Source organism: Phascolarctos cinereus, unplaced genomic scaffold (genome assembly GCF_003287225.1).
Source record: "Phascolarctos cinereus isolate Bilbo 61053 unplaced genomic scaffold, phaCin_HiC Scaffold_5;HRSCAF=322, whole genome shotgun sequence".
In the NCBI taxonomy this organism is placed as follows: domain Eukaryota; kingdom Metazoa; phylum Chordata; class Mammalia; order Diprotodontia; family Phascolarctidae; genus Phascolarctos; species Phascolarctos cinereus.
The window spans coordinates 132,204,039-132,223,002 of NW_027555958.1; the positions used below are offsets into that span (position 1 = coordinate 132,204,039).

The following is an 18,964-nucleotide window of genomic DNA, read 5'->3' on the forward strand; positions in this document are numbered from 1 at the left end:
TTGTATGATCTCTCTGGGATACAGCCCTAGAAGTGCTATTGCTGGGTCAAAAGGTATGCACATTTTTATGGCCCTTTGGGCATGGTTCCAAATTGCTCTCCAAAATGGTTGGATCATTTCACAACTCCACCAACAATGCATTAGTGTTCCAATTTTCCCACATCTTCTTACTTTAAGGTTTGCAAATTACTTTATATATTTTGTCTAATTTGATCCTCACAACAACTCTATAAAGTAAGTGAGTTTTTATTATCCCTGTTTCACTGATGGGGAACCTGAGGCTAAGAGAGGGTAAATGACTTGTACAGGATACATAGCTAATAAAAACACAAACTCTAATATTTTCTTTCAAAAATTTCTCCTATGAATCTCCAGATGAATCATAACAGGATATTGGCTAATCTGATCCTGCCAAATACTCTCCTAGGTCCCATACTTAGTGACATTCTGTTTTCTTGTTAGAGGGGCTCAGAATCTATGTGGAATTGTCTGCTGGGTTGCTAATAGTCCAGGATTTGACTGATTTCGCTGATATTTTATTTTATTTTATTTTATTATTTATTTTTTGGCGAGGCAATTGGGATTAAGTGACTTGCCCAGGGTCACACAGCTAGTAAGTGTCAAGCGTCTGGTTTGAGATCGCATTTGAACTCAGGTCCTCCTGACTCCAGGGCAGGTGCTTTATCCACTGTGCCACCTAGCCACCTCTTGGCTGGTACTTTATCATAGACTCCTGTTACTAGTGGAAATGATAGAGTGGAAACAGTGCTGGGTTTGAAGTTACAGGACATGTGTTTGAATGCTGGCTCTGCTATGCTGTGTCATCTTGGGCACTCAGTTTACCTCATTTAGCCTTAGTTTCTTTGTCTGTAAAATAAAAGGGATTGAACTAGATGACCTTTGAGTCTCTTTCTAGCTCTAAATTTATGATTCTATAAGTAAATTAAAGTAAAATTGTATATATCATCCAAACAATGTGCTAAATGTGATGGGAATGAATAGAATTGGCATAGTGTGGCAATGGTGGCCCCCCCCAAAAAAAAAAAACTTTAATGAGCATAGTTCAGGTTTCTCTGGATTTAAACTTGTCTTCATGGCTATTTCCCAAAATCAATAGAGTTTAGAACACACCCAAGAGTTCAACAAAGACCAGATTTTAGAGTTGTGGGGTAACTTGTCCAAAGTCATATGGGTAGTAAGTACTGTGGGTGCTGAAAATTTCTACTGTATTAGGAGTATTAAGAGTACCAATTCAGAGAAAATGCTTCCAGGCTACCTTTGCAGTGATGCTGCCTTCCCTTGTGTTTTAGCAATTGTGTGGAGTAAGAATTAAAGAGATGAAGCAGGGAGGCCAATTAGAAGGCTATTGTAATAGTCCAGATTAGAGATTAAGGCCTGAACTGGGATGGTGGCTGTGTGACCAGAGACCATGGAGAAAGAATAGGTTCTTATGCTCCTCTCTACACAGGATCAGCTATAGGTCCATGATACAGAGCTGTTCTAAGAACCCTGAGTGCTTTAGGCAGCACCTTGGGACTAAATTTTTTTTATTTTTTAATTTCTAGGTTGACTCTGTTTTCTTCCTGCATTGCCCCTCCCCTATGGGCTGATCCTTGGAGAAAACAATTTGAAATGGGGCTACTATGGTATTTAAGAAAATATGGGTTTCTGGTGCCTAGTAGTTATAATCATTATGGTAATTTCATGTCCTTCTTAATGTTCTTAACATAGACGTTCTCCCCCACTCCCTTTCTAGATCAACTTGTAGGGACACTATGTTGTCAGTCAACAGTCAGTTGGATTTATTGACTGTCTTTTACGCGCTAAGCACTCTTCTAAGGGCTGGGGATACAAAGGAAGGCAAAAGAACATTCCTTTTTCTAAAGGAACTCACAGTCTAATAGGGGGAAACATGCAAACAGCTATATATGTACAAATGAGGTATATACAGGATAAACAAGTTAATTACAGAGGGAAGGCATGAGTATTATGGGGGATCTGGAAAGGCTTCCTGTAGAAGATAGGACTTCATTATTTTTTAAAAAATTTATTTATTTTTAGTTTTCAACATTCACTTCCATAAGATTTTGAGTTTTAAATTTTCTCCCCCTCCCATTTCTTCCCCCTTTCCCCTCCATGGCACACAAGCTGATATAGGTTCTATATATACATTCATGTTAAACATATTTTCCCATCAGTAATGATATAAAGAACAATTAGAACTCATGGGAGGAGCCAAGAGAATGAAGCAGTAAAACAAAACCACAAAGGAAAAGGAGAGCAAATATAGTATGCTTCCATCTTCATTCAGACTCCATATTTCTTTGTCTGGGTGTGGAGAAGGTAGAACTTTAGAGGAGACTTGAAGGAAGTCAGGGAAACTAGGAGGCAAGAGGAGGGAGAGTCTCCAGCGTAGGGGAGATAACACGCTCTATTTCCTTAAATAAAAACTTCTAAAGTTGGTTTTTTTTTTTTTGTGAGATGGAATGCCAAAACAGGAAGCCAGGCTCTGTTCATTCCATCTGGGATGCCAGCTCCTATGCTACAGCTTAGGTATTTAGTTTCTACTCATGTACAACTGATACGATAATCCTACAATTGAACTTGTTAAGTGAAGGTGTGAACAGCCCTGACAAATATAAGATCACCCTATCTTATGGGAGTCAGGTTATCTGAAACAACAGATTGTCCCAAAGGAAAATGTTTGCATTTCTCAAGAGAAAGTGTCATAAAAAGATAACCAGAAAAATCCAAGAGTTAAAAAAAAGCTATTCTTTCCAATTCAATAAGTGTTTACTAAGTGCCTACTATGTGTCAGGCTCAGTTTCAGGCACTGGGATTACAAAGGCAAAAATGAAACAGTCCCTGCCCTTGAGGAGCTTACATCTTATAGGGTGGGGGTGTGAAGGTGGAGAAGCAGTGAAGAACAACACATATATAGATAAATACAAATTCTAAGGGTAGGGGGAAGCCTCAGGTGAGAAGATACCTTTTATCAATCCAGGTTGGCACTATTCTGAGACTTTAACAGGTCTCAGTTTGACTGAGGGAGCTCCCATTCAGTGATTAAGGCTTAGAAAAATGAGGCAAAGAATGGCCTCTTCAAAAAAATAGATCTGGGAGGGGAAGACCCTCAGGGTTTCTGGCCAAAACAGAAACAATTGTTACTTACATTCATTTTCTGCCAATCAGGGCCCAAACAGTGACCAAGTAGGGCTTGGTCTGGGACCAGAGTGATTTGGGGTTAAGGCTGGTCTTTAAGAGAAAAAACCAAACCAAACCAAAACAAAAGTTTCAGAGACTAAAATTTACATTCCCTTTGGGCAGAGCCAGCAGGTAAGGGAGTGATACCCTATGTGGAGAGAGAAAGAAAGAAAGAAAGAAAAAGAAAGAAAGAAAGGAATGAAGGAAGGAAGAAAGAGAAAGAGAAAGAAAAAAGAAGAAAGGAAAGAAGGAAGAAAAAAGGAGAGAGAAAGCAAGCAAGCAAGCAAGCCATGTTTTCTAACTAGAAACTTGGTCCCTAATGGGCAGCTCCTTTTCTGCTCACAGAGTTGGTGTTTGTCCTTCATTCTTGAAAAGGACCATGACATCAGGAAAGTGATTCCATGACATACAAGTGAATTGGATTTAAGTGAGGGAGGGCTGTGGAAAGTCACTAGCCTCACTTTCTCCTCTGGAAAAGGCCAAGGTCCTCCACTTCATCCTGGGCCATCTCCAGTCGATCTACATCTTGCCACTGAGCCCACATGGCTTCAGAAGAGATATAGATATAGTGGCCAATATACTTGCACGTCGTGGCATCACCTCCTTGATGTCATGGTCCTCTTCAAGAACGAAGGAAAAACAGCAGCAAGCAATCTTTGAGACTTACAGGTTTGGTGAATTTTTGGAGTATTGAGAAGTTAAGTGAGGTGCCCAAGGTCACATACAATCAATATATGTCAAAGCCTAAACATGAGCTTAGATTTTCCTGGCTTTCAGGCCAGCTCTATCCATTATACAACACTGCCCCCCCTACATATTACATATTTACACACACACACACACACACACACACACACACACACACACACATATATGCATATGCACACACACAAAGTAGTTTTTGGGAAGGAGGAAAGCATTAACAATTGGAATAATCAAGAAAGGCAATGTGACCTTTTGGCTTTCCAAGAGTGACTGTGACAGTTGGCAATGATAAGTGCTTCGCAAAAGGTGGTTAAAAGAAAGAGCAAAGAAGAAAGGGGTTGACCCATTTTTGAAGAAAGATGATATCAAGGCACTAGCCTTTCTCTTTCTCTCTCCACATACACACATATATAAACCCACATATTTATATATGTGTATATGTGTATATATGTATGTATATATATATACACATACATACATATATGAAATTGACAAGACATTTGTCACAAAGATTAAAGAACTAAAATTGCCTCAGATGGTCTTAGGGGTCATGTTTAAGAAATAAGCCTTGCTGATATGCAGAAGGATGAGGTTGCTCATGTGGTCCATGGCCAAAAAATGGCAGACAATGATTGAAGCCCACGTTGATGTCCAGACTACTTTCTCTGCTTCTTGTATTGGTTTTAGCAAGAATCACAACAGTCAGATCTGTAAGATCTTTTTTTTGCCTAGCACAAACATGTTTGTCAAATTTTTAAGAAAATGATAGAAATCATCACTCAGGATATATAGACAAATGACTTGAAAGAAGTTGTTAACAAACTGATTCTAGGCAGTGTTGGAAACAACATAGAAAAGGCTTACCATTCCATTTACTTTCTCTGTGCTAGATTTGTCAAACTATTAGGATGTTTAAGAAACCCAGATTTGAAATAGGAAAACTAATGGAACCAAATGATGAAGGTGGTAACTCTGGAAAACATTCTGGAGATGAAATAGGTATATAAGTAGAAAGAGCTGATGGATATAAGCCAGCAGTTCAAGAATCTGAATAAAACGAGGACTTTCAAAGTTTGAAATACATATATATACACATACATACTATACGAAGCCTACATGAAGAGTCACGGCCCTTGTGAAGAGGTTTCCAAAAGAGTATCCACCATTTAAATGTATGGAAAAGTGGACTTTTCCCCCTCAAAATATTTTAGATCCCTACTTTGGCTGCCAGACAACAGTTATTCAGCATTATGAATTAAACCTTTGCAAGATTGTTCCCAAATATATATTCACCTATAGGTAATTAATGCAGTTTAACATAAACACTCCAAAGAATTTTATATCTTAGAATATGGCTTTGATTCAGTGTAAAAGTATATAACTTTCCATTATTATGCCTCATCTTTATTCTTTTAAAATTTCCCCAATATTTTCTTCACCTTAAGCTAATTGGAGGAGGCACATCTCTAAACATTTTTGAGGCATGTTATTATGTCACTGCAAAGCTGCTTGGCCAGCTGTACTGCATATCATATTTACATGTAATGTACAAGTGCACTTTTGTAACTATGATTTACTGCAAATTTTCTACACCTATTTTCAGAGTATATTTCCATTTGTAGAGTGTGGTATGGTGGATAGAGAGTTGGTCTTAGGTCAGGAAGATTTGGCTGTAAATCTAGTTACCTGACAACATATTGTCTATGTATGATCCTGTGTAAGTCACTGAATTGCTGGTCTGCACCAGTGGAGAGATTTTCCTATGTCAATGAAATCGTAAATACAGACCAAAAAGAAAAAAATATATTTCTGCCTTTTGGGTCAATGGAAGCCACCATATTTGGCTCTTCTCATTTTCTAAAATTCTACTGGAAGCTTTATTGTTTCATGTTAGGCTTCTTTGTGCTTTGCAAAGTTGAGGAAAAACAGCACATTTAGCAAATGGGAGTGTTGTTTGGCACCCAGAGAAGGGAAGCCATGATGGTGAAAGATCTTTGAGTTCATGTTAAATGAGGATTGGTGGACAGAAGTGAAGATGTTAACCTGGAGAAAAGAAGTTTTTTTTTGGGGGGGGGTGGCAAAGGATATGAGATATGATAGCTGGCTGCAGGTATTTGACATGTAGCCTGGGAAAGAAGGATTGGACTTGTATGGCTTGGTCCATAGAGTAGAGCTAGGAGCAATAAGTAAAAATTGTAAAGAATCAATGATGTAAAGAAGAAATTTCCTAACAGATCTTTGGATAAGTGAAGTGCATTGTTTAAGAAGGTGCTGCGTTCCTTGAAAATGGAGGTCTTCAAGAAAAATACAGATCACCATTTGTCAGTTATATTGTAGAGAGGATTTTTCTTCCCTAATGGGATGGATTAGATGGTTTCTGAGAGTCCTTCCAGGTTAAACAATCACTTCAGAAGCAATAGGCTCTGTCATGTGTCAGGTACTGGGCTAAGTGCTTTGGATCCAAAGAAAGTTAAAAATAATTTGTGTCTCCAAAGAGTTTATATTCGAGTGAGGGAGACAATATGCAGATAACTACATACACATAAGATGAATACAGAGTAGATAGGAAATAATTTCACCTCTGAAATTCTATAAGTCTGTGTGAATTAGTCCATGATAAAGGTATTCCTGCTATTTCTTTCCCCAAGTAGGGTAGTTTCTTTAGCCCCAGAAGGACTGTCCACAGCTGTAGGGTGGTGGCTAAATGTTGTTACTGATGCTTGAGTATCTAAGTGATCTTTGTTATGGCCTATCTACTTGAATAGGACTTGGGGGGGGTATCCCATTGTTAGTAGGGCAGATAATCTGGTCATCTTTCCATTAATGATTGTTTCACCCAGTTGGGGTCAGGTTATGTTTGGTAGATATTATTGTTGAACAAGTTAGAAATAAACTAGATTTTCAGGAGTTATTTCTTTCTTGACCTCGTATTTTCATATAATAAGACTATAGTACCTATACCCATTGTATAAATGGGGGAATGAATAGGTCATCTAAAATGTTTACTCCTTTGATTTTTAGAATAGAAAGAAAGAGTCAGGTTCTGCTAGAAGAGTATGCTATATTCTAAGAGTGTTAAATTTTCTTAGAAATTTGTTAACTTAGGATATTGGAGAGAAAAAAATATATTAAATGAAGAAATTTAAACCCTTTCTCCCACTACATCTATATGGACAAAATTTTTAAATTCATCAAATTGCCAAATAATTTGAAAGAATTTATGTATTTCTTAAAATTCCACCACACCAAGAAAATAATATATTGTTCCACAAGAATGAATCATTGAAGAGCAACACTTATGTGTACACAATTGTTTCTTGCTCTAGCAGGCTAATTTGATGGCTGATGCATGAGTGTTCATGACTGGAACAGTGAGCATAGTGGTGGGATGGAATTGGAATGCTGGTCTATATTAGTCCTTGGATGAACTCCCTGTTATCATTCATTGAGATCTATGTACAGGTACTGCCTTAGCACCTATTGCAAAAGGATATTGATTTGGCAAATTAAAAAATAGAAAACAAGCATGGTTTATCTTCTCTCCATGATTCCAGTTATTCAGAATTTTAATGGAATCATAGAATTTCAGATTTGCATCACTGAGGTACATTATCAAGTCAACCCAAACTAGGAATCCCTCTTTCACATTCCCACCAAATGGTTATCCAGCCTCCATTGAAAAACTTCCAGCAATGAAGAACTCACTACGAATTTGAAATGGCTTATTTAACTTTTGAACAGTTGTAATTATTAGAAAAATTTTCCTTTTATCAGCTTAAAAATATATCTTCCTTTCATTGTTCCTAATTCTTTCTGGAGCCAATAAAAAGAAGTTTAACCTCTCTTCCATATGACTAATTGTTCAATTAATTGGAGACAATTATATGTCCTATTAAATCATATTTTTTAACATACTAAAAAGCTTTATTTCTTTCAGTATATCTTTGTATAGTATGCTTTTGACTATTCTAACTGATATATTTTAGGAAGTGAATGTAATTCATCCACTCAACGTTTATTAAGCACTGATGTAAGGTAAATAGAAAAATAGACTCTGATTTCAAGGAGCTTACACTATCCACAAAGATATCGTAAGAAACTTGACTGATTTTTGAATATAGTTATCTGGCTATAGAATTCTTCTGAGCTATCAGCCCCTGCTGCTATATCCAAGAAAGACAGTGAAGACAGTCTGTCTTACGGTAATCATTGTCTCTATTTCTAAATTCTAATGGACCTTACATTTATTACAAATACCCTAGAATTTTGTAAGGAGTCAAAGTCAAGCTCCTTGGCCTGTACTTCAAAAATTCATCTTCTTCCCCTCTTTGAATACTAGCACCACATTTGACCATTTTCATTCCTTCACTGCCTCTCTCCTAAATACTTTCTCAGTGATCACTTATCCAGCTGGTCGTCCAGGAAACAACCTTAAGTTCTTTCAAGATTCGGGGATGTAGTTCATCCGGCACTTGAGCCTGGAAGTTTGAACTCACTGAGACTGTGATGTGCTCTCTTACCATCTCATTTATCTTGCATTTCAGTTCTCCATTAACCACTTAGTTCTATCTTTCTAAGGCTGAAGAGTGTTTTTGGTAGAGAAGAGATAGGAATATGGACTGGGCCTGTGATTTCTTTGATATGGGGAACTCCCAAGTTAGGAAACTCCTTCTATCAATGCAGATAGGCACCTTCTCTTCAACTTTTAATTTAATTTAATTTTGAAGCTTTTATTTAGTATTTTATTTTCCCCTGTTTACATGTAAAAACAATTTTTAACATTCATTTTTAAAACTTTGAGTTGCAAATTCTCTCCCTTCCTCCCTCCTCCCATTGAGAAGGCAAGCAATTTGATATAGGTTATACATGTGTAATCATGCAAAACATATTCATAATAATGATGTTGTGAAAGAAAATATAGACAAGAAATAAAAACTCAAGAAAAATGAAGAAAGTTAATAAAAAGCATGCTTCAGTCTGTATTCAGACACTATCAGTTCTTTCTCTGGGGATGGATAGCATTTTCCTTCAGAGTTGTCTCGGATCATTGTATTGCTGAGAAAGGCTAAGTCATTCACAGATTGCTGTTACTTTATTCACAATACATTTCACTTTGCATCAGCCCATGCATGACTTTCCAGGTTTTTCTGAGAGCATCCTGTTTGTCATTTCTTATAGTACGATAGTGTCCCATCGTAATCGTATGCCATAACTTGTTCAGCCGTTCCCCATCAACTTTGAATTTTGAAGAGTTGTATAGAACACTGAGAAGCTAAATGACTTGCTTGGATCCATGCAGCCAGTATGTATCAACAGCAGGGCCTAAACCTATGACTTCTTGACTTCAAGGCCTACTTTTCTGCTATACCATACTGCTTCTTTGTTGTTGTTATTGTTGTTCAGTTGTCTTAGTCATGTCCAACTCTTCATGACCCCAAGATGTTTTCCTTGCATTGCCATAGTTATGGGGAATCAATGGTTTTCTTGACAGAGATGCTAGAGTGGTTTACCATCTCCTTCTCCAGCTCATTTTACGGAAGAACTGAGGTAAACAGTGTTAAGTGACTTGCCCAGGGTCACACAGCGAGTAATTATCTGAGGCCGGATTTGAATTCAGAAAGATGAATCTTCCTGACTCCAGGCTTGGCACTCTATCCACTGTGCCACCTAGCTGCCCATATTGCCTCTTACTGGTAAAGAAAACAATGAAAATCAAGAGTTTTCTCTATAATCCATTATCATTATTTCATTCCCTACTCCCTCCAAGAAGCTATCGTATCCCTTCTTTGATCTCCCTCTTGCCCCAACATAGCAAAAAAGAAAAGGGGAGGGAGCCCCATTTATTGTCATTAGAAGGTACTGCAAGCCTCAGCTCATTTTAGATCAGGCCTGTACACCATACAGTCCATGGGCCAGGAAAAATGTAGGGTTGCCACTGCGCATTCTCTCCTGTTTGTCACATGACCCATGGCAACCAACCATCGTCAGTCTGTTTGAATCTAGTCTAACCTGGCCCAAAGAAGTTTAGTCTGTTTTAATTTTGGCCCCTACCTACTGCCAAGTTGTGCAGGTCTATTCTAGATCACAGTCCTGCTAATATTATTCTTAGAGGAAAAGGCTACTCTTTTCTATTCATCCTCAGATGCTGCCTGCCCTCACTTATGGATGTTTTGAAAATTTAACTTAATAGTTTCCTATGCATCCATTTCAGTCTCTTTAGGCAGTTTTTCCCTTTCATGTTTGGTTTTTATTTCTATCCATTTGAAATGGATCCATTTAAAACAGTGTTTCTCTGAATCCTTAGGTCAGCAATTATGTCTCTGGTCCCACAAATTGTAAAGGGGCTTTGTCAGTTTTTTTTCAAACCTGACTTTCTCTTTATCTGTTAACTTGAAAGATCTTTTCTGAGTTTTGGAAAATACTCTCACTAGGCTCAGTTTGGCAAGAAGATGTGTGTTTGTGGGTGTTTACGTGTGTGCATTTGCATCTGAGGATCTTAAACAGGCACACATGACTTGCCAAGTAGCCAAAGCAGACAGCTAGGAACCACTGCTTTAAGTTTATTCTTCCTGAGAGGTTGTCTCCTCTAGTATAAACCTTGGGTGTGAACATACTGCATGGGAGGCAGTACCAGGGTTGTGGCATGTATGCAGGAAATATTGAATAAATGTTTGTTGTTATCAATGATGACAGTAGGCCTTATCTAGAAAGTAGGGTGAACTAACGTAATTTAAGATTCCTGTGATTTTAAAGCCCATGGTGAATGATGGTGATGCCATACTTAAAACAAATTTGCAGAGAGGTTAAAAGTATCTACTCTTGTCCCAAAATGTTCTCTGGGCATTGCCATAGCTATGGGGCATCAATGGCAGGAAGTGGAAAGGAAATGTGATACCAGTGTATGGAATTTGAGTCTTTCCACTTGACAAATTCTGTAATGGTGAACAAAATTCTTAACCACCTAACAAATTGGTCATTCTTTGAGCCCTTGGGTCTGAGTGGGCCAAGGGATTACATGGTCGGCTTAAAGTTTCATTTGCAACTGATGCTTTAAAGTGAAATTATTGAATTCTGATCTGGCTGTAGTACTGAGGGGGCAGGGTGTTGCAGTGGAGAGAATACTGGCTTCAGCTTCAGAAGACTTCATTGCACAGTAAATATCTGATATGTGCTAGGCATTCTGTTAAGTGCTTTACAGATATCTCATTTGATTCTTACAACAACTCTGGGAAATAGGTACTATTTTTATCTCCCTTTTATAGCTGAAGAAACTGAGGGAGACAGAAGCTAAATGACTTGCCCAGGGTCACACATCTAGTTAGTATCTCAAGCTGTATTTGAACTCAGGTCTTCTTGACTTCAGACCCAGTGCTCTATCTGCTATACCACCTAGCTACCTCAAAGAAAGAGGAAAGAACCCTGGATTTGGTGCCAGAGGACCTGAGTTTGAATCTCAACCCTGCCACTTATTATCTGTGTGACCTTGGACAAGCTGCTCACACTGTCTGGGTCTCAGTTTCCTCATTTGTAATGTAAGGGGGTTGGACATGATGACCTCTAAGGTCTCTTCTCCCTCTAGATCAGTGATCCTGTGAATTAGATTGGAGTCCATACCCTGATATTTTCTCATTACCTTGGACTAGTCCCTTAACCTCTCCCAAGTTTCAGTTTCCTCATCTGTAAGATGGGGATATCAACCACTGCATTGCCTACCTCAAAAGGCTATTGTGTTTGTGAGCTGTTCAGCACTGAGAGCTCTTTTGTCCTTCCTGTCCTGCAGGATAGCAAACAGGAAGAATGCATATGTGATGTCCACTTTTATTAGATTTCAGCAGACATCACTCCTATGGTACTCTTTACAATTATATAAAAATATAATATATATTCATGTATTAAATGTTATATTTATATAAAATATGTTTATATATGACAAATATATAACAACTATATGATATATAACAAATATTTCCTGGGAGAAAACAAATTCTTCCAAGCTTATGTGTCTATATTCTCCTTCTATCCCAAACCCCAAATTTTAAAATTTCAATTTGGAATTTGAATGCTTCCGTTACATTTTTGAAAGGAAAACTGTCGTTCCTTCTTGTTCCAGGCTGGTATGGAAAATGCCACAGTCTTGCCCAAGATTTAAAAATTCTGCCCAAAATGTGATTGATGTGTTTGCCGTCCAAGTTTCCTTGTTCTCTTGGCAGTAGATTTCCACTAACTGACTTTCTGAGGACAGCATCTTTTCTTCTAGAAAGACAAGCTACTTGAGCCGGGGCGAGTCAGGAAGGAGAGAAGCCAGATTCACCTCACTTTCTGGTACCTAAGCATAAGCTAGTCAGCATGGCCACCAGGCTCTACACCAGATGCTGAGGGCTTTGGGGCAAGGCTCTGGAAACCATCTTGGCTCAAATCTCAAAGCTGAAGACTGCCAGATCACAGCCTCCCTGCTGCCTTTGTTATGGATACGCAGCGTGTTGTTGCTGCAAGCAAAGGCTGCTGTGGGTTCTCAGTGGAAGCTGACCAGTCAAAAGTCAAAGATGTTGGGTTCCCTCCTTGGAGAAATCTTCATTTCATCACGCTAAAGGCTGACAAGTTGGTGCAAAAGGAAACCCACACCTAGTAACTGATACACAGTAATGACGTCCTATTGGGAGATGCAAAGAGGAGGGTGAAATGGAATTCTGCATTTTCTTACTGAGAGAACAGGATGTTGGGGATTAAGAAGAGGTTAGAGCAGGCCAGAAGAATAACTAAATACTGTCTAAGGCAGGCTCTTATTTTTTTCTCCTTTAAATCAAAATAGCACCCCTTGAATCTTTCTACAATACTAAGTCACCCAAAATAGCATTTGGGTGTAACAAAATTATGGCTGGCTGAGAGCAAAATTGTGAAGCCAATAGTTTAACATTAGTTCTTCTCACTTGCTTAGAATGTGCTCCCTTTTGGATGTGCCTACTCCATGAGAGTACCAAGTGATAGCACCAAGTACTCATTGGCTAGAAGGGGCAACACACCCCCTGCCTACTCCCTTCTCCTGCTGCCCTTTCTAGCCAATGAGAACTTGGTATTGTTCGGCCTTAGCCTGAAATACCTATTCTGTAAGTTACTCATCAGAGAACAAATCGTTGATTATACAATTAGGGAGGGCAGGGCTGTGCCGGAGCCACCTCAGATTGGCTTGAGAGCTGATTGTTAAATTTTCAGTGTGAGTGTTTATACCTTGGAAATCAGCAAATGACACAAAACAAAGTTTGGTTTATCACTTTGTTGATTGTCTAGACTTAAGGTGATGGAGAAAATGTTAATAAGACATGAATTTAAAAATGTGTCCAGTGTACATAATATTATTATATATTACATTAATCATATAATCATCACAATTATAATACAATATGCCATTATATGCTATATTAATATTATAGTATATATGATATAATATACAATATCAATAGGTTATATGTTAGATTGTATAATATAAGTATATAACATGATTATGATATATAACATAAGATATAATGTATATGGTATGTGTGTATGCTGGGCACATTTTAAAATTTAATCTATATTATTCACATTTATGTAATTGGAGAACCATTTGCTAAACATCAGCACACCTGGTGGAATTGAATTGAAGTTTTGAAGTGATTTGAAAACATATCAATTAAAGAACAGTTGAATGAACAGAGGTATTTTAGCCTGCAGAAGAGAAGACGTAGGGGTCACGTGATAGCTATCTTCAAGTATTTGAAAGGGCTGAGGAGGAGGAATTGGATTTATTTGGTGTGGCTCTAGAAGGCACTAATGGGTAGAAGTTACAGGAAGGCTAATATTGGTACAATCTAAGAAAGAACTTCCTAATCATTAGAACTGTCTGAAATGGAATAAGTTGCTTTGTGAGGTAGTTTCCTGTCCCTGAAAATGTCTAGATAAAGGCTGGATGACTACATCTACTAGAACAATGTAGGCTTTTTGAGGGAAAGAACTGTCTTGCTTTTGTCTTTGTATAGTGCATAAAGCCTTTTTGATTGATCGACATTTTACAAGAGTTTCATGTATCAAGTAGGAGACCAGATCAAGTGACCTTTAAGGTTTCTTCTGAAAAATCTATAATTCTAAAAGAACCTGGGCTGATGGAGTATATAATGGTGGAGGGCTAGAGGACCATTCCCAGGTTATACATGTTCATTTTAACCATTGCCATCTGGAGACAGTGACTCTATCCCCGTTGCAAATGACTCTAATGATGGAAATTGCAGAACAGGTATGATGAGGAGAGGACAGTACTGGGGCAGGCTGGTAGAGGAATAAGACCACATTTAGGCATTCATACAGGCAACGAATCTTGACAGAGCACTTATTGTGTGGGAGGCGCTATATTAGTACACGCTTTGAAGCACAGAGGTTCGAGGCTTAGAAGATAGTGTATGCAGTGGAAAGAGTCAGAGGATTTGAGTTCAAATCTTACCTCTGGTACTTGCTACCTGTGTGTCCTTTAGCAGGTCACTAAACCTCTCTGGGCTTCAGATTCCTTATCTATACAATGAAGGGATTTGACTAGTTGGCTTTTGAGGTCCCTTACAGCCCTAGATCTATGGTCCTGTTCTTTGTACTTCGTCTCATGTTGTATTGGCTTTGGGTATGACCTTGGGGCAACTAGGTGGCACAGTGGAAAGAAGGTTGGGCCTGGAGTCAGGAAGACCTGAGTTCAAATATGACCTCAGACATTTACCAGCTGTGTGACTGTGGACAAGGCACTTAACTGTGTTTGCCTCAGTTTCCTCATCTGTAAAATGATCTGAAAAAGGAAATGGCAAAGGGTTCCAGTATCTCTGCCAAGAAACCCCCCCCCAGAAAAAGGGTCACAAAGAGTTGGACATGACTAAAAAATGACTCAACAGCAACAACGTAACCTTATATTTGGGCTAGCTAGGTGGTACAGTGGATAGAAGTCTGGGCCTGGAGTCAGGAAGACCTGAGTTCAAATCCAACCTCAGACATTTACTAGCTGTGTGACCCTGGGCTAGTCACTTAACCATGTTTGCCCGAGTTTCCTTATCTGTAAGATGAAGTAGAGAAGAAAATGGCAAATCACTCCAAAATCTCTTCCAAGAAAACTCCAAATGGGGTCACAAAAAGTCAGACATGACTGAAATTACTGAACAGCAACAAATAATCTTATATCCCTCAAGGGGTTCTTGCTTATGAAGTTTACAGTAGAACTCTTGAGAGATGAAATGTATTTCAGTTTAGTAAGACAAAAAAAAAGAAAAGAAAAAGGGAGAGATGGGGGAAGTTGGTATAATTGATCAACTCAAAATTAGCCTTATCATTCATCTCAGTTTTTCAAAATTAAGACCTCTTTATTGCCACAGCTGAAGTTTTCCCAAGAAGACTTAAAAATAAATTCATTCTCATTCTCAAATATTTGAGTATAAAGAAAAACATCAATTCCTTCAGAGCAGACATCTTTTCACTAGGGAAAAGTGCAAGAGGGTAACTCATATCATTGCCAATGGACTCAGATACAAAGATGTAAGCTTCTTTGGGCACATACTCCCTTCTCCATGTTGTTGTCATTCAGTAGTTTTCAGTTGTATCTGACTCTTTGTGTCCCCATTTGGGGGTTTTCTTGGAAGAGATATTGGAGTAGTTTGCCATTTCCTTCCCCAGCTCATTTTACAGATGAGGAAACCAAGGCAAACGGGGTTAAGTGACCTGCCCAAGGTCACACAGCTAGTAAATGACTGAGGCTAGATTTGAACTCAGGAAGATGAGTCCTCTCAACTTCAGGCTTGGCACTCTGGAAGATGAGTCCTCTTGACTTTAGGCTTGGCACTCTGTCCAGTGGGCCACCTAGCTGCCTTCCCTGCTCCATGGTAAAGCTCTATTTGTTCCACAAGAATTTGGACGTGTATCTACAAATATGGAAACTTACTTCTCTTGTTTTAGATTAGAAGCAGGCTAATACCTATAGGCCCAGAGAGTTCCTATGGGGAGCTACCCACACTGGAGCTCTTTGTTCAAGTGTGGCTCCCATTTAAGACTGGGAGGGCTAACAGCGATAACTCTGCTTCGATGTTGGAAGTACGAGGAATCAATGGACTGGTGCTGAGTTGAAACAGACGCTCCTGTAGATAGTGAGATACATTTATTCCTGAGGTCACCAGGAGGTTATCACTCCTGTACTATATTACAAGTTTACATCAGGCACTTTGTCAAGGAAGCTCTCTCTGGCTAGCTACTTTAGACACGGAGATTCAAGAGTCTTAAAACAGAATGCCTTTGAGAAGAAAGGGGGTACTGGTAAGGAACTCAACGGCTTATGGCTTATTTCTTACAGTCATTCTTGCATGTTTGCTTGAAATCATCGTACTTCATTCCTTCCCTTGGTTTCCTCTCCAGTGAACTATGAACTATCATGGCCTTTTAGGTGATCTGTTCATTTTATTTTGAGTCTTTTTGTTTTTTAAAGTTGCCTTTCCATAGGTTAAAAACAATGTCTGGGAGGCTCCATCTTGTCTGACCCATAGTAAATCTGGTCTTGTGACAGGTCACTGAGATTCACATAGAATTGATTGCTCATTTGCATTATAGTCCGGCAGGTACACCACCCCTTAATTGGAGGTAACTATATAGCAGTCTTTGTCTGGGGTTATGAAGCAGGGAAACAAAGGCAAACAACCTTTTCTGACTCCCTGAGAAATTCATCCCTCTCACTGGGTAGTTAAGCCTGCTTACTTCCAGTTTGGGGGGGGGAGGGGAGAAACAAGTTCTGACCTTTGTAGACATGCATCAGCTACAATACCTTCCAAACCTTGTGGGACTTCTTAGAGAAACCCTGTTTCCCATTAAATGCTATTGCAGTGCAAGAAATAGGGTCAACAGGAGATTAGTAATTGAATCTGTAATCCTTCACAGCCAATAGTTGCTGGGAATCTCGTGCGCAATTTGCAAGTTGAACTTGAGATGGAGTCAAAGTTGAATTTTCCACTCATCCATGGTCAGAGCCAGAAGCTTGGGGCTTGGCACATTTAGTTCACTATTCTTTATATCCCATTCTCTTAACTAAGGGATTTAACTGTTCTGAGACTCACACCCTGAATGTGTGACAAAATGTAGACAAAATGGTGGAAAGAGCCCTGGCTTTGGAGTTGAGTTGGCTTCAAATCCCTGTTTTTTATGTTTACTACCTGTGAGACTTCAGGCAAGCCATTCAACCTTACTGGGCCCAGTTTCTCCATCTGTGATGCAAGGTAGTTGGGTTAGATGGCCCCTGTGGTACCTTCCAGCTCTCAACATATGACTCTCTGTAACCATCGGCTTCTTGTGGATAATTTTCTGTATGGTTTGGGGATGAAGAGAAGGGCATAGTGTAAATAAAGAATTAGTCATGTCGCGTGGGCATAGAAATGTAATGGATTTCTTATCACATTACTTTAGCATATGAAGGAGATGGACAACCAAATAGGCAGGTTTACATATTGATTTTGTTTGGCAGAAGATGGATCTGGCAAGCAAAAACCCAGCCCACCACCAGATTTGTACACATTCCCCAGGAAAAATCAAAGGGCTGGATCTGGGATGAATTCAGCTGTCAGGATTATGTGGAGAGCTCTGCTAGCACTTTGAGGTTAAGTGCACAGATCCCTTAAAAAAAGGGAAAAGAAAAAAAAGAAAAAGGGCAGGAACAAGCAATATGGGAAATGAGCACTGGGGAGTTCAAGGAAGTGGATATATCTGGCACAGTGCCATGGGGGGTGAAGAGCTATATTCTGGGCCAATTACAACCAAATATCTCTCGCCCCAAACCAGTTCCAAAAAAGAGAGAAGGTTGATTTCCTGAGACGGGGAGATAGATGAAGGAGCTTGGAGGTGGGGTAGGAGATGAGGAAGGGGAAAATGAATTCACACTAAGGATTTAATAGATTATGAGAGCAGAGACCTCAGAGATCAAATATCTTCTAGTCCAATATCTTTGTTTTGGAGATGAAGAAAGAGTTGAGGCCCCAAAAGTGGCTTTGTTAGTTATTAGCTGAACAGAGAATTGAACTTAATGTTCCTGTATCCTAATTCAGTGCTCCTTCAACTTTATTTATGCCTGAATTCAAATGTGTCCAGGGTTGGGATCCAAATTTATGGATCCTCCTGAGAGGAAATAAGAAAACCAGGGCTTATCCACAGCCCACTTTAAAAGGAGGTTATGTTGCTTTTAATGGTTCCAATTCCTTTTTTTAAAGCTTTTCTTTCCTAACTTGGTTGTTTCAAATGGTACATTTAAGATCCTCCCACCCTCCAAAGAATAGCCTCTACCGCTGCTGTCGTATATAACCAAAGCTGATGTATTGAGTGAATTCTTTGTTGTTGGTAGTAGGAAAGCAAGTATTTCAAGGGACAGGCAGAACTCTTCCCCTATTTTCATACTAGGACTTGAAATACATTCTGTGGAGTGAGCCTGGTAGGGAAACTTATCCCTAGTTGTATCCATTGTATGGGTGAATAGAGGGCTTTTGTCTGATATGATGTCAGTCCAGCACCTTCTATCAGAATTAAGTTCACTAAAAAAATTTAAAGAAACCACCCCCCCACAATTTTTCCTCTAAGCCCCCAAAAGGATTATATGACTGGACTGAAAGCAAGTCTAGATAGCAAAGACCTTACAGGTTATCCGGTTCACCCCCTGTTAGTGCAGGATTTCTCCTTTCAATGGATCCTCTAGTATTTCCCTCTGTCTAGCTTTTGGTGTCCTGAGTGAGGGAAGCTTCCACCATATCCCTCGGGAGCTTATCCTCTAATTCAGTAGTTCTCATCGTCAGGAAGTCTTCCCCGATAGCCATCTTGAGTTTTCCCTCCTTCAGTTGTATCCCATTACTTCTAGTTAGAGCTTTTGTCCTGAGTTATAAGCTTCTTCTCCCCCTTGATACTTGGAGGCTTTTTCATTCTTTTCTTACATTTTTAACTCCTTTCACAGCCTTTCCTACCCCCACCCCTTACTGTCCTCCCATACACCTTCTGTCCTTGGCTCCTGAAATTCCACTTTGGTTTCCCTTTG

The 18,964-nt window shown here is 39.2% G+C and overlaps 1 long non-coding RNA gene and 1 pseudogene across 3 annotated transcripts in view; both read left to right on the forward strand.

Moving 5' to 3' along the window:
• LOC110208841 (uncharacterized) overlaps positions 1–18,964 on the forward strand; it is a 412,785-nt gene that overhangs the window by 8,195 nt on the left and 385,626 nt on the right. The window lies entirely within an intron of this gene.
• LOC110208943 (small ribosomal subunit protein eS1 pseudogene) lies at positions 3,812–4,964 on the forward strand (annotated as a pseudogene).